Source organism: Salmo trutta, chromosome 30 (genome assembly GCF_901001165.1).
Source record: "Salmo trutta chromosome 30, fSalTru1.1, whole genome shotgun sequence".
Lineage (NCBI taxonomy): Eukaryota > Metazoa > Chordata > Actinopteri > Salmoniformes > Salmonidae > Salmo > Salmo trutta.
The window spans coordinates 31721383-31733562 of record NC_042986.1 but is presented as its reverse complement, the minus strand read 5'-3'; the positions used below and the strand labels follow the sequence as shown (position 1 = coordinate 31733562).

The 12180-nt window shown below is 44.8% G+C and overlaps 1 pseudogene; it reads right to left on the bottom strand.

Moving 5' to 3' along the window:
* Positions 1-4670: 4670 nt before the first annotated feature.
* Positions 4671-12180, bottom strand: part of LOC115168905 (protein AAR2 homolog) — a 41865-nt pseudogene continuing 34355 nt past the window's right edge.

The following is a 12180-nucleotide window of genomic DNA, read 5'->3' as shown; positions in this document are numbered from 1 at the left end:
GAACATTAAATATGCAATAAAGGGACTTTGGAACAATGCTTTCCGTCAGCCACAATGGTGGTCATGACGAGAGGTGGAATATTAAAATGTATGTAACTTTTGTATTGTTTTTAAAGGTTAAGAGATGACGTTATTATGAAAACATTGTACCTTTAAGAGTTTTCCCAGTATATGCCTGATGTTTATACATTGTACGTTGTGTAGAAAATATCCAAATCAAACAGAATGTTTTGGTAAAGATGAAATGTGAAGTTAGTGTCTAAAATTGGATATTTTCTAGAGCCAAAGCCTTGCCCCCTTTACTTGGTCCGCCCAGAGAATTGCCCTAAAGGCGGTTACACCCACTTCTGACCCGAGGGTATAAGACAGGAGAGTGAAGAATTAACATAGGAGACTAATTGACCCCAAGCTGCAGCTAAGGTCTAACAAAGTCGACGAACCCCAATACGAAACACAAGGTTGAAGACAAAGAAATCTTTTTCTACACGAGCTACGGACGAGTAGCTGTGTCTAAGCGGGTGAATTCAAGCCGAACCACCCAGCCTCCACTCTCCATTGAATCGTGGTATCGACACCATTCGGGCCGAAGCTGTGAGCTCTGAGCTACAGAGCTGTCTGTCCTCAGAAGACCCCTTTCCGATCAAGGGTGAGGATCAGACCACTTAGCCAAGAAGGACACTGACATCGTGAGGACAACCAGAGAGTTGCGCCGGAGAAGTGCGTCATTTAGAAGCCTAAACGACCCACGCGGAGCTTCCCACCTGAGACCTCCAACACGTAATTACATCATTATATTCTGACCCATAAGAGCGGCAGTTCGGGGCAAGGCTAATTTTAAATAAGCATGGCTGACAAATGAACCCAAATGTATATTTCTCTCGTGTACTTCCTTTATTTCTCTCTCTTTAAAATCCCCATTTTGGGTAACAAGCGCCATAGTGTGTTGGCCCGTTATACTAAGTCCTAATCAATAGCTAGACTGTGTTTTGTGTATGTGTATTTTTATCATCATTTTAGCTTGCTAGTAAATAAATAATCAACTAAGATTGGTGTGGTAAATTCAGTGGTAAAGCCCGGGTCCGTGCAGATTCCCGGATTATGCGACGTTCAGATTATGAGACTGTAGAGGAAATTGATTAATTTAGAGATTGTTGTAAAATCGATATTCTGATATCCTTTGAGTTAATTTGGGAAATAGAAACTCAATCAAAACAATGTTCCCATGGTGCCCCAGGTTAATGAGTTAATAATTGCTTGATTCATTGCTTAATTCATTTAATCACACAATTATAAACCGTTAATCATTCGATGAGCAACAGTCGTCACATTAACTAATACAACGTCACGACAACTGTGAGTAGACCGGTCAATTTTCTATGTAGAGGAAATTACAAACACAATCACATTATTACACATCAGTAATTGTACTCCTTGTTTGAACTAACTCATTCTTAGCTTTTTTGTCTAACTGTGTAGTGTGTTGTGTTATTGTTTTTTTGTCTTCCCAGTAAAATCCTGTCCTGCCCCCAGTGGAAGAGTTGAGCTCTTCTCCAACACCATCCGTTCATGATGAGCCTGTCCTGCACTGAAGCCTCTGAACACCTCAACTCATGCCTCATACACTCATTCAATCACTGCTGTGATCCCTTCCCAACGCTGTGTAAGTAGCTCTCTCAATCCCATTCCCCATAATATTGTACTCTAAATGTCTATATTAAATGCTTTAGGTTATAATAATTCGTCTTTTTAATGACGCTTTGTCGTCTCCGTGCGGTCCAAGCCTTTACCCATCCTCCTCAATTTTTCAAGTCACCAGCCTCCACTGGACTTGTATTTAATTGATGTTGGAATGGCAATCGTTTCTCCCCCTCCAATCAAAGGTAATGAGGGCTAGCGCTCTCCTGACACCCCCTTGTTGAGTGAATGGTACGGCCTATGCCCCATGACTTCCTAAATGATTCAGTCTACAGGGCCCCAGACTGATTGACTTCATCCAGTCAAAATTTCCTGCATCGTCCCTTGTACCACAATAAGTGCAGTTGTATAAGTGCATGCTGTGGTATTAGGGGAAAGGGTTCTCTGGCCTGGTCTAATCTATGTACATTCATATCTACAGATCTCTTAGCTTCATTGTTTATGGAAGAATTGGGCCTCTGGTCTACTTTCTTTTCCGCCCCCTCTCTCCTTTTTTGTTCCTCTACAACACTTTCTCTCTTTCCTCTGGCTCAACTGTTTTCATTAAAGTTATAAATAGCAGACTACTGCTTTGTAATGGACTTTCTTGACAATATAATTTTATTGAGATTACACAGCACTGGGAATAAAGACATACAACAATCTTCTCACACAGTTACATCAAGTGCATGATCATATGGTATCACAATAAGGCTGCGTTTACACAGGCAGCCCAATTCTGATATTTTTTCCACTAATTGGTCTTTTGACCAATCACATCAGAACTTTTCACATCAGCTCTTTTTCAGAGCTTATCTGATTAGTCAAAAACCAAGAAAAAAAGGTCAGAATTGGACTGCCTGTGTAAACGCATCATTAGAAGATTCTGGTGGTCACGTCAGGTGAGGACACAGTAGACCGTGTGAGATCACACAGCATGTGGAGCTGGTGACACTCCATCCAGCTCCCTCTGTCCGCTGGCACTGTCCAGCTGCTGGAGCTCTAACACTGAACATCCCCTGTTAAGTTCCTTGTTATTTAGTTTGAGTAGTTGTTGCCTTTGGGCACAGATCTAGGATCAGGTTACTCTCTAAATCCTATCTTAATCATTAGCTGGGGTAAACACAAAACTGACCTTAAACTCTTGTCTGTTTCCTCCTTAAAACAAAATGAGTATCAAGCCAGAGAGAGAGAATGATAAGGATATCTCCAGGCAAGGGGTCGAACAAAGATCTGGTGCTGCCTGTTTTCCTCACTTCAGGACAAACCGGATGGAGAGCCATGAAGAAAGCTATGAAAAAAATAACATAACTTTTTTTATGTCCTTGGGAGGTGTATGCTTCTCTAACTAGATCTCTTAAGCGGTGACTTCGAAATTTGAACATCTATCCATGTCCTGAGCACGTCGGGAAATGCCTTCAAAACCGCCCACTAGGGGCAACAGTGAGCACTATTACCATCAAGTAGGCTTGGGTTTTGCTAGGTCGTTGTGGACCGGGTGGTGGATGAGTAATCCTATTACTCTGTGGATCCCAGTGGTGGACACTTGTTTGTAAACAAACCTTAACCCTTACCTTAACCATTCAGAATGAGTCCCAAACCTTAACCCTTACCTTAACCATTCAGAATGAGTCCCAAACCTTAACCCTTACCTTCACCATTCAGAATGAGTGCCTAAACATAAGATGTTAACCCTATCCAAAACCTTAACCTTCTAAATGTAGACGTTTGTAGAAACGGAACAATGCTGAGCTGCTGAGAGAGAGAGAGAGAGAGAGAGAGAGAGAGAGAGAGAGAGAGAGAGAGAGAGAGAGAGCAAATGAGAAACATCGGAATTGAATTGAGGGCATTTAGTTCAGTTATTCCCAGGGGTAGGGAGGGAGGGAAGGAAGGAGGCAGCAGTCCAGTCAGCTAGACTTTGGTCAGGGGATGAGGACATGGTCCTGCACATGTGGCCTTATGTAACCACAGGGAGCAGGCTGTCTGAAGAGGCCTGGAGATTTCTACACACTGCTTGTGGATGCCAGCAGTCCGTTCCACACAGTAAACAATGTGGAAGCTGTTATCAATCACCGCCAGAGTCAGTAAACAGACCCAACAATCACTGGAGCCTGATGAAGGTTTGCTCTGTGTATACAATATGATGGAGGCCCACTAAGACTGGCTCTGCCTTTACTGTGGCTGACCGAGGGAATAACTTAGTATGGGAGTGGAGAGTGTAGAGGGAAAGAAGAGGTGAGGAAAGGAGGGAGGGGTAGAAGGCAGGAGAAGACGATAGATGGATGTAGAGGAAGAGAAGGTGCATTAGGGAGGAAGTAGAGAAGGGAGATGAGGATGGAGAGGGATAAATATACAGAGAACCAGCTCTCATCTTTAGTCACTCATTCACAGTCCATTTACTGCTGTTGTGTTGAATAATTTGCCATTATTACAGTAACTCGATAGCTCTCATCAGCCTCAGTGCATACGGCGGTCAGAGCATCAAACAACAGGAGAGGAGGTCTAGAAGGGAAAGAAGTGGAGAGAGAGAGAATGCCTTTCATTAAAACATCAAAGAAGGCGTATCATTCCCCAAATGCCTGCGCTTCACTGAGCCACTTGTTGCCTTGTTAGATGAGTTCTGGGCGATTCAGCTGTAAAATTAAAGGAGAGCCGTACACTCTAGGAGCTCAGATGCAATAATTTAATAACCTAATATCCAACGTTTCGACAGACAAGCTGTCTTCTTCGCCTCTTGATTTAGCTGTAACATATTGACCACTTGGCTCTTATTGTTTAAGCTAATCACGTGGCAAGAGGATGCCAGACTCTTCTTCCCAAGGATTAACGCCAGGAAGTTGGGGGTTCAGATTAAACAAGTGCACACTTTGGTCTGTCTCACTCTCTTGTTTGCCCTCTTCCCCCCTTACTCTTTCCACTGGATATCTCTTTCTATTTATGTGTCCATCCATCCATTTATGTGTCCATCCACCCAATTTGTGCTGCCTGTGCCTGGATCAGGGGTATTTCACAGCCCCCACCCTGGGGTCAGGGGAGGGTGGGCTGGGGGTGCCATGGAGGGTGGGCTGGGGGTGCCATGGAGGGTGGGCTAGGGGAGCCATGGAGGGTGGGCTAGGGGGAGCCATGGAGGGTGGGCTGGGGGGAGCCATGGAGGGTGGGCTGGGGGGAGCCATGGAGGGTTGGCTAGGGAAGCCATGGAGGGTGGGCTGGGGGGAGCCATGGAGGGTGGGCTGGGGGGAGCCATGGAGGGTGGAGTAGTATGTTTCTAGAGGTCCCACAATGATAATAAAGTCATTATCTTGATAGTATATGGGGCACTCCAACCTAGGGCAGTGGTGTCTGCTTTCCCTGGTTTCAGTTTTTTGGAGCGGGTGTGGGGAAGGTTAGAGGGGGGGAATCCAACAAGTGAAACCCCACACTGGAATTACAGTATTTGAAGCTGGAGGAGGATGGCCTGGGGTTGGAAGGGTTCATGGGGTCAACTGTAGCAGGGACAGGTCAGGGGAGCATCTGCTGGGACACTCTCATGCTCTTGCTCTTTCTCAGATTCATTAGCATGATTGGCAAGGTGACTGATGCTTAAGCAAAGTGAGACAGATAATAACATCAACAATAATAACAATAATGACATTAAACGTCTCTGATATAGACGTTTTGTTCACTGATGAGCTCTTGGACACACACACACACACACACACACACACACACACACACACCCTTGTCAGCTGAGGGACCCCGGGGCAGTGTAGCTGCACATCTGAGTGTTTCTCTCCAGGATGAAGCTTTTCTCTAGGCTGAGGGGCACTCACTCTAATCATTTGAACCACATCAGAGTGGTCAAATACTGTACCTCTAGCACATGATGGCGTTGAGGGAAGTCAAGTACATGTGCGTGATAAATAATAACCTTGCCTGAGACTTGAAGACATGTGTTAGCTCCCAGAATGCAGACGATGCCAGATACCAGATACTTTTTCTCAACCAGGTTTCCCAGAGGCATTTCCAGATGAGTTCCCAGTGAGCGGTCTTCACATAGACAGACTGAGGTATTCACACAGAAGTATTCACACACAAACAAGTTAGGCAAGACAAAGTGACCTCTATCCCCTTAAGTCTGTCCGACTCGTCGTGCCCCTGTCAGTCCCTGTCAGTGTACTGATGACACAGTGTAGGTCACATACCAACACACAACAGCTGCAGCTCTGGCTAACACTGGAGCCAATGACCTACGGGCAGTACACCACTCGTTGCACATCTACACAGACATAGCGTTAGCGTTACCGTCTCTACTGAAAACGATGTAGGTAACTAGGTAAGTCAGTTGCTAGGTAGGCAATGTGTAGCATACGCTGGCAGAACACTCTCTCTCACAAACACATGTACGTACACACACATCTCTCACAAACACGCGTATGTACGTACGCACACACTCCGATACACTCACACACTCACACTCACACACTCACACGCACAATCAGTTTTCCATGGCGTCTCTCAGTCACTTCCGTAGGGGAACAGAAGTGTCATCCCAGGACTGTATTGACTGTAAATATGAGATGGATCAGTGGAAATACGTCAGTATTGAAAAGATTGAATGGAGGTCGAAGCTGATGTGAGAGAAAGGGGTCTCTGATTTCGCCTATGTGGTGAGGAGCAGGACAGGTGTGTGTGTGTGTGTGTGTGTGTGTGTGTGTGTGTGGATTTACTCTGTCTAGCAGGATAATCCCTCATATAAAGTGGTGCTGTTAAAACAAATCTCAGATTAATAAAGACATGAGTTCCCAGGGCCGGAGCGGACCGAAACCAATCCTGGATTTCATGTGATCCGGGGTGGGAATTGAGGCACTTTGGAAAACAGTAACACACACACACACACACACACACACACACACACACACACACACACACACACACACACACACACACACACACACACACACACACACACACACACACACACACACACACACACACACACACACACACACACATTCTCTCTTACTTACAGTCAGTGATAGCCATAGCCCTGTGGCTTCAAAAAGATCTCACGGTTTTGCCAATTTCACTTCAGATTCTGACATTAATCCACATTACTACAAATTTAGAAGTTGCTCCAAATGTCAAATTTCAAAGTGTTTTTGACACCCTGGGTTGTTCCTCCTGCTCCGTATGGGATTACGCCCATCCGCCACCCCTGTCCAGAACACCCTAGCAAAACCCAAGTCTACTTGATTGTAATAGTGCTCTATGTTGCCCCAAGTGGCCAGTTTTGAAGGCATTTCCTGACTTCCTCAGGACATGGACAGACGTCCATTTTCAAAGTCAATCTTGAGCGATCTGGCTGGTGGTTTACCAATATAGGAAAGGCCTTGGGAGTTGAATAGCATGGAAAACCATTGCCGTAGCCCCTTTCCCTGTCCCCAAACCAGCCACCCCTTTGTCCATAGCTCCTTCACCACAGTCTATCTGTCCTCCTAGGATGTGCTAACTACCCATCCCTGTTTCCTATCTTCCTTCTAGCTCTATACCAGAGAAATGTAGTATGACTTTACTCTGTCCAAATCTGACGAGGTTTCTACTCCGTGATTTCTGTTCCCAGTTAAACACACATCTCTGCTTAAGAATCTGGAAAGAGGTTTGGTTCACTGATGAGCTCTTGGACACACGCACACACTTAGAGCTTATAACCAGATGTTTATTACTCCCTATGTAAGTTTTGAGGTGCCGGTCCGTTCCAAACTCTTTCCCCCCACACAATTATATACCACAGTAATGAAATGAAAACTGATTTTGACACAATGGTTTCAAGGTTCTGCTCATGCCTGCTTGATTTACACTTGTGACCAATAATCACACACACACACGTGCGCACGCACACACACACACACACACACACGTCCCCTTTGCGTTCCGACAGTTTCTCTATACACAAATTTGGGAAGCTTGTGTAAATGGCTGTGGATACTAGATTGAGAGGCCTGACACTCTATGTCTGAATGGCAGTGGACTGACTATGAGCTGTGAAACAGGGTCCATCTGGCAACTCTCTGTCTGTCTCAGAGCTGTGTGTGTTCCAGTCTGTTCACAGAGCAGCAGGATGATTAGCATCTGTCTGTCAGTGAGCCACAGACAGTTACATTAGTAGACTGTCTCTGTTTCCACAGGAGCCCATGATTGGGAAGACAGACCATTAGATGTACAGCTTACTGTGTCTCTTTCCAGAGATGGGAAAGGGCATGTGGAAACAGTGATGAGTTTTCTCAAGGATCCACTATGGCTATCACTCTAGAGAAAATCACAGGCTCCTAAGTGGTATGAGATATTGGCATGGAGAGCAATGATCTGGGGTGGAGAGAAGACTGTGGTTTGGAGAATATGCATACGCGCAAACACACACACAGACACACTTACACACACAGACACACGGACACACACTCACACACGGACACACACTCACACACACACACACAGACACACGGACGGACACACGTATGATGGTTTGACAGGGAGTGAGAGGTTGTTTCAATAAGAGCAGGCTTTGGGGAGAGTTACTGGGTCTGCCCCAGAGATGTTTTCTTTTCATAAAGAATGAAAACAAAGCAGCAACCGTAAGGATTTACTCTGATCAACCTCAGCTAGCTCAGCCTGCTGAAAACATTACACATCTCAGTTAAGTACATGAGGGATGTCTGACATAGCGACGATGCAACATATGCCATCCTAGCACGTGTGGAACTAGGGCATGGAATATTGGGATTTCTAGTCTGACCTGTTTGGAATTCCCTGACCCTCTTTTCTTTTTCCTGAATCTCTCAAAAGCTTCTGGATGTCAGGAGTTGTCTGCCCAGAGCATCACCGGGGGCCCTCCAGGACATCTATAGCACCCGGTATCATAGGAAGGCCAAAAAGTTCATCAAGGACCTCAGCCACCCAAGCCACATCCTGTTCACCCTGCTACTAGTCTTCCCTGTGGCTCAGTTGGTAGAGCATGGTGTTTGCAACGCCAGCATGGTGTGTGCAACGCCAGGGTTGTGGGTTCGATTCCCACGGGGGGCCAGTACAAAAAAAAAAATGCACGAAATGTATGCATTCACTACTGTAAGTCGCTCTGGATAAGAGCGTCTGCTAAATGACTAAAATGTAAATGTAAAATGTACCATACAGAATGCGATGTCCGTACAGGTGCATCAAAGCTGGGACTGAGAGACTGAAAGCTTCTATCTTCTTTTGAAAATCTTGGCCATGTACTGTTATAATCTCAACCCGGCACAGCCAGAAGAGGACTGACTACCCCTCAGAGCCTGGTTCCTCTCTAGGTTTCTTCCTAGGTTCCTGCCTTTCTAGGGAGTTTGTCCTAGCCACTGTGCTTCTACATCTGCATTGCTTGCTGTTTGGGGTTTTAGGCTGGGTTTCTGTATAGCACTTTGTGACATCGGCTGATGTAAAAAGGGCTTGATTGTCACGCCCTGGCCATAGAGAGGGTTTTGTTCTCTATTTTGGGTAGGCCAGGGTGTGACTAGGGTGGGCATTCTATGTCCTTTTTTCTATGTTTTGTATTTCTTTGTTTTGGCCGGGTATGGTTCTCAATCAGGGACAGCTGTATATCGTTGTCTCTGATTGGGAGCCATACTTAGGCAGCCTGTTTTCCTTTGGGTTTTGTGGGTGGTTAATTTCTGTTTAGTGTTGCTAACCTGACAGAACTGTTTGGCTGTCGTTCATTTTCTTGTTTTGTTGAAAGTGTTCTATTAAAATATTATGACGAGCACTCACCACGCTGCGCCTTGGTGTACTCCTTGCAACAGCCGTTACATTGATAAATACATTTGATTGATTGATGGATTCTATCTCAAGGCCATTAGACTATTAAATGGTCACCACTAGCTGGCCAAAGCAAAAACAGGTTTTAGAAATTTTAGCAAATGTATTAAAAAGAAAAACAGAAATACTGTATAAGTATTCAGACCCTATGCTATGAGATTCTAAATTGTGCTCAGGTGCATCTTGTTTCCAAGATTCATCTTTGAGATGTTTCTACAACCTGATTGGAGTCCACCTGTGGTAAATTCAATTGACAGTGCACGTCAGAGCAAAAACCAAGCCATGAGGTCGAAGGAATTGTCCGTATACAGCATTGTGTCGAGGCACAGATTTTGGGAAGGGTACAAAATATTTCTGCAGCATAGATGGTCCTCAATAACACAGTGGCCTTCATCATTCTTAAATGGAAGAAGTTTGGAACTCCCAAGACTCTTCCTAGAGCTGGCAACCCTGCCAAACTGAGCATTCGGGGGAGAAGGGCCTTGGTCAAGGAGGTGACCAAGAGCCTGATGGTCACTCTGACAGAGCTCTAGAGTTCCTCTGTGGAGATGGGAGAACCTTCCAGAAGGACAACCATCTCTGGAGCACTCCACCAATCAGGACTTTATGGTAGAGGGGCCAGACGGAAGCCACTCTTCAGTAAAAGTCACATGACAGCCCGCTTGGAGTTTGCCAAAAGGCACCTAAAGACTCTCAAACCATGAGAAACAAGATTCTCTGGTCTGATGAAACCAAGATTGAACTCTTTGGCCTGAATGCCAAGTTTCATGTCTGGAAGAAACCTGGCACCATTCCTATGGTGAAGCATGGTGGTGGCAGCATCATGCTGTGGGGTTGTTTTCAGCGGTAGGGACTGGTAGACCAGTCAGGATCGAGGCAAAGATGAACGGAGCAAAGAACAGAAAGATCCTTCATGAAAACCTGCTCCGGAGTGCTCAGGTCCTCAGACTGGGGCAAAGGTTCACCTTCCAACAGAACAACGACCCTAAGCACACAGCCAAGACAACGCAGGAGTGGCTTCGGGACAAGTCTCTGAATGTCCTTAAGTGGCCCAACCAGAGCCCGGACTTGAACCCAATCGAACATCTCTGGAGAGATGAAAATACCTGTGCAGCAATGCTCCCCATCCAACCTGACAGAGCTTGAGAGGATCTGCAGAGAAGAATGGGAGAAACATCCCATATACAGGTGTGCCAAGCTTGTAGCATCATACCTAAGAACAATCGATTCTGTAATCGCTGCCAAAGGTGCTTCAACAAAGTACTGAGTAAATACTTTTTGATTTTATTTTTATAAATTAGCAAAAATGTCTAAAAACCTGTTTTTGCTTTGTCATTGTGGGGTATTGTGTGTAGACTGTAATGTAAGAAAATGTGGAAAAAGTCAAGGGGTCTGAATACAATACCGAAGGCACCGTATACACACACATACACATACTCCGGACTCCGACCTTGCTCATCCTAATACTTCTATATTTCTTAATTCCATTAATTTGCTTTTATATTGGTGTGTATTGTTAGATATTACTGTGCTATTGGAGCTAGGAACACAAGAATTTCGCTACAGCTGCAATATCATCTGCTAAATATGTGTATGTGACCAAATACATCTGCTAAATATGTGTATGTGACAAATAACACCTGCTAAAAATGTGTATGTGATCAATAACATCTGCTAAATATGTGTATGCAACCAATACATTTTTTTTTATTTGATTCAAAGGGTATGTATGCCTGTTTTTGAGAAATTACTTTTCTGTCTCCACCCCTGTGACCCCCCTAACAACACAGATAGACACGTGCACATGCACACATGCATGCACGTAGACACACACGTAGAGATAGAGTTGTCTCTTGAGCGTTTGAAAAGCTGGTCTCTAAATTGGGAGGGTGTGACGATCACTAATTTGACAAATATTCCATGGCTTTTATGGGTCTGCCAGGGGAGAAAAAAAAGAATGGGGGAAGAAATAGGAGAATATAGAAGGACAGAGGGGGGAAGAGGGAAAGCAGGTGAAACAAAGACATTTCAATGAATTAGACAGAGTCAGAATGATGGAGGGCAGAAGTGAGAGAATAAAAGTATAGCAGAGAGACAGATAATGAAAGAGGGCACAAGAATGACTGTGGGTCAGAAAAGTAGCCTTATCCTGAATCTGCAGGCTATAATAAAAAATGTATTTACTTTCCACTCTATTAAAATTCCACTTCTCAAATACCCCAGACAGGCTCAGGTGTGTGTGTGTGGTGTTTGTGTGTGTGTGTGGTGCATATGTTTGTCCATCTACTGTCCACACTAGGAAACATCGTAGAACACAGGAAAAAGAGAGAGAGGGAGAAAGAGAGTGAGAGAGAGAGAGAGATAAATAAAGATAAGAGTGCAATATGAAGTGATAGATTCATCTGCATGGTGTGCCATCTTTCTTTTGATAAGAGCCTGTAAATAGTTTGTGTCACTGTCACTGGGGTTTCAAAGCCAAGCATTTAGCCATTTGGGTGGATATCAAAGGCATGCGTTTGTCCATTTCTCCTCCCTTGCTTTTATGGGAGAGGAGAATAATCCTTGTTTCCTCTCTCTCGGCATTAGCACAGAAACCTGTCTCTCTCACAGGCAGTAAATACCATTTCAGCAATGTTCCCTCTAAACTGCGTGTGTATGCTGAGCAGCTCTTGGAGCAGTCCCACACAG